At 42.0% G+C, this 4,717-nt stretch overlaps 1 protein-coding gene across 2 annotated transcripts in view; it reads right to left on the reverse strand.

Moving 5' to 3' along the window:
• The window catches only part of add3b (adducin 3 (gamma) b), a 53,549-nt gene extending 49,692 nt beyond the window's left edge, over positions 1-3,857 (reverse strand). The window contains exon 1 of one of the 2 annotated variants that reach the window (XM_061911584.1): positions 3,535-3,857. The gene's annotated coding sequence lies outside the window, so the exon portion shown is untranslated. The remainder of the gene's footprint in view (positions 1-3,534) is intronic. The other variant, XM_061911583.1, reaches the window with a different exon arrangement.
• Between the last annotated feature and the right edge of the window lie 860 nt (positions 3,858-4,717).

Below are 4,717 nucleotides of genomic sequence, written 5' to 3' on the forward strand. Positions count from 1 at the left end.
GCATGTAAGTCTCATCTTAAAACTTATTTGTATACTCTAGCCCTTAAATAGACCCCCTTTTTAGACCAGTTGATCTGCCGTTTCTTTTCTTTTTCTCCTCTGTCCCACTCTCCCTTGTGGAGGGGGTCCGGTCCGGTGGCCATGGATGAAGTACTGGCTGTCCAGAGTCGGGACCAAGGATGGACTGCTCGTCCAGAGTGGGGACCCAGGATGGACCGCTCGCCTGCGCATTGGTTGGTGACATGTCTGCACTGCTGATCCGCCTCCGCTTGGGATGGTTTCCTGCTGGCTCCAATATGGACGGGACTCTCGCTACTATATTGGATCCACTTTGGACTGGACTCTCACGGTTATGTTAGATCCACTATGGATTGAACTTTCACAATATCATGTTAGACCCGCTCGACATCCATTGCTTTCGGTCCCCTAGGGCAGTGGTTTCTCAACCTTTTTTCAGTGATGTACCCCCTGTGACATTTTTTTTTAATTCAAGTACCTCCTAATCAGACTAAAGCATTTTTGGTTGAAAAAAATACAGCACTATGTCATCTGTTTCAGATTTATTAAATTGTATAACAGTGCAAAATATTGCTCATTTGTGGTGGTCTTTCTTGAACTATATGGAAAAAAAGGTATAAATATAGCTTAAAACTTGTTGAAAAATAAACAAGTGATTCATCCATCCATCCATTTTCTACCGCTTATTCCCTTTCGGGGTCGCGGGGGGCGCTGGCGCCTATCTCAGCTACAATCGGGCGGAAGGCAGGGTACACCCTGGACAAGTCGCCACCTCATCGCAGGGCCAACACAGATAGACAGACAACATTCACACTCACATTCACACTCTAGGGCCAATTTAGTGTTGCCAATCAACCTATCCCCAGGTGCATGTCTTTTGGAAGTGGGAGGAAGCCGGAGTACCCGGAGGGAACCCACGCATTCACGGGGAGAACATGCAAACTCCACACAGAAAGATCCCGAGCCTGGATTTGAACCCAGGACTGCAGGAACTTCGTATTGTGAGGCAGACGCACTAACCCCTCTGCCACCGTGAAGCCACAAGTGATTCAATTCTAAATAAATATTTCTACACATAGAAGTAATCATCAACTTAAAGTGCCCTCTTTGGGGATTGTAATAGAGATCCATCCGGATTCATGAACTTAATTTTAAACATTTCTTCACAAAAAAAGAAATCTTTAACATCAATATTTATGGAACATGTCCACAAAAAATATAGCTGTCAACACTGAATACTGCATTGTTGCATTTCTTTTCAGTTTATGAACTTACATTCATATTTTGTTGAAGTGTTATCCAATAAATATATTTATTAAGTATTTATGACTGACTGCTATTTTTTTAGAATGTTTTTGATAAATCTCACTTAACCCTTGGCATAGCGTTACGTAGCGTACCATCTACAAGAGAACTTGTGTTCTACAATTCGTCATTGCGCACGCATCTACATCACACAACTAAAGCAACAACTTTAGTGGCTGCAAGACATACTTACTCAACAGCCATACAGGTCACACTGAGGGTGGCAGTGTAAAGAATTTTAACACTGTTACAAATATGCGCCACACTTTGAACCCACACCAAACAAGAATGACAAACACATTTTGGGAGAACATCCGCACCCTAACACAACTTAAACACGAGAGAACAAATACCCAGAACACCTTGCAGCCCAAACTCTCCCGGGCTACAATATACACAACCTCAACCGACGAAAGTAGGGAGGGTGGAGCCGTGGGTGTGTGTATTGTGGCCCGGAAGAGTCAGGACTGCATGGGATTCTGGGTATTTGTTCTGTTGAGTTTATGTTGTATTACGGCGCGGATGTTCTCCTGAAATGTGTTTGTCATTCTTGTTTGGTGTGGCTTCACAGCCTGGTACATATTTGTAACAGTGTTAAAGTTTTTTTTACGGCCACCCTCAGTGTGACTTGTGTAGCTGTTGAGCAAATATGTCTTGCAACATCACACATGTGGACTGCTCAACCAAATGTATCAATCTAATAGGCCTGCTGAACAGGATTCACAGGGCGTTAAGAACAGTGCCATTGCGGCACCCTCTGAGTATTGTTGAATGGGTAAAAATCGGCAAAGATTACCATTGAATGGATACCCTGATTTTGAGGGGACCCCCGTGAAAATTGGGAACGTTGGGAAGTATGACGCTGTAAAGTTCCGTTCATATTATAATTGCGGGCCGCACGTACATTACATTTTCATATCAAAGTGCGGGCCGCATGTTTGAGACCCCTGTGTTAGATCTACTTTGGCAGTGGTTCTCAAATGCGGGTACGTGTACCCCTGGGGGTACTTGAAGGTAAAATATTCTAAAAAATAGCAACAATTCAAAAATCCTTTATAAATATATTTATTGAATAGTACTTCAACAAAATATGAATGTAAGTTCATAAATTGTGAAAAAAAAATGCAACAATGCAATATTCAGTGTTGACAGCTAGATTTTTTGTGGACATGTTCCATAAATATTGATGTTAAAGATTTATTTTTTTGTGAAGAAATGTTTTGAATTAAGTTCATGAATCCAGATGGATCTCTATTACAATCCCCAAAGAGGGCACTTTAAGTTGATGATTACTTCTATGTGTAGAAATCTTTATTTATAATTGAATCATTTGTTTATTTTCAACAAGTTTTTAGTTATTTGTATATCTTTTTTTCCAAATAGTTCAAGAAAGACCACTACAAATGAGTAATATTTTGCACTGTTATACAATTTAAAAAATCAGAAACTGATGACATGGTGCTGTATTTTACTTCTTTATCTCTTTTTTTCAACCAAAAATGCTTTGCTCTGATTAGGGAGTACTTGAATTAAAAACATGTTCACAAGGGGTACATCACTGAAAAAAGGTTGAGAACCACTGCACTATGGATTGGACACAATATCATGTTAGATCCGCCCTACATCCATTGCATGCGGTCCTCTCCAAGGTTTCTCATAGTCACTGTCACCAACATCCCACTGGGGTTAGTTTTTCCTTGCCCTACCGAGGAATTCATTGTGGGTTGTGCAGCCCTTTGAGACACTTGTGATTTAGGGCTATATAAATAAACATTGGTTGATTAATTGCTATGGTTATTTTGTTAGGTTTTTGAGTGCGCATGCTCAGTAGAGCTGGGCAGCAAATTTAGCAAATTTTTACCACCAAAACGCCGTGATTGGGGAACTCTGGCTGCTATAACACGAACGAGAAGAAAAATAGTTGCGGTAAAACCCACACTTTCGCACTAAACAAAATAGGTTCTTTGTTGTAAATGAGCTACTTTGAATAGCAGTTAGCACCTTTGGGGCTACCTGGACGTGGGGGCGGAGGAATACACAAACATACAGTCCGCGACGAGTTAAGGTTAAGTAGTTCCACGTCCAAATACAACGGCTAACTTTTTAAAAGCGAACACAATTCAATAGTTGGTTGATTTAAAAAAATACAGTAAAACGTTGTTTACGCAGGATGCTAACCCTGCACGAGTATAAATAGTTTCCAAAAGTTACCTCAAGAGTTGCCTGGACGACGCGGCGGTGGAAATCTTTCCCGCCGCTCCCGCAAACACGATCCGGGGGAAGGAAGGTGTTTTAAAGACAAAGCATGGTAGATTATTATCCGTGTTGTGGAAACATTCTGCGGACAACGGCATCCAGAAGGAGGCGAGTGCAGAGGAGAGAAGCTGCCGGGAGGACGTGGGTGTGTTTCTGTAGGAAAGAGGAGTGGGAGGAGTTGGAGGAGTGGGGGGGCGGGGAGGAAAAAAAAGGAAAAGTGACCACGTGACCTGGCCCTGTCCACCCACGAGGCATCCTCGCCGGGAAGCGGGACGAAACAAAAATGGCTGCCGCTCCCCTTGCGACTTCTGAGAGGTACTAGTCTTTATCCATGACTTTTGGCTGCCTCTAGAGCAGTGTTTATCAACCTTTTTTTGAGCCAAGGCAAAAAAAATTTTGCGTGGGTAAAATCCGGAGGCACACCACCAGCAGAAATCATTTAAGGCCTACTGAAACCCACTACTACCGACCACGCAGTCTAATACGTATTTCCTTGAATTGCCACCAGGGCGCTAATTAATTTAAAACCTCTTCTCACTCCTGCGCTTACCAAAGGCATATGGTAAAAGTAAGCGTGCGCTAATTATTCTAAAACCTCTTCTCACTCCGGCACTTACCAAAGGCATGCAGTAAAAATGTGAGTGTGATGTAAGCTTGGACCTTAAATCCTATGTAATAACTCTTAATCTTCATCCCTTTTTGCGATTTCAAATTACGGGTATTGAACTCAGCCTCCTCCATTTTGAAAATGATGACAGGGGAAGTGTCACTCGTGACGTCAGGAGTTTGACCAGGCGGTAATTCAAGGCAGGTGCATACTACAGTGGGGCAAAAAAGTATTTAGTCAGCCACCGATTGTGCAAGTTCTCCCACTTAAAATGATGACAGTGGTCTGTAATTTTCATCATAGGTACACCTCAACTGTGAGAGACAGAATGTGAAAAAAAAAATCCAGGAATTCACATTGTAGGAATTTTAAATAATTTATTTTTAAATTATGGTGGAAAATAAGTATTTGGTCAACCATTTAAAGCTCTCTCTGATGGAAGGAGGTTTTGGCTCAAAACTCACGATACAAAGTATCCTGTTGAAAATTTCGCGGTATGATGACGCGTGCGCGTGACGTAATGGATTGTAG

The sequence above is a fragment of the Nerophis ophidion genome, linkage group LG09, assembly GCF_033978795.1.
Source record: "Nerophis ophidion isolate RoL-2023_Sa linkage group LG09, RoL_Noph_v1.0, whole genome shotgun sequence".
Lineage (NCBI taxonomy): Eukaryota > Metazoa > Chordata > Actinopteri > Syngnathiformes > Syngnathidae > Nerophis > Nerophis ophidion.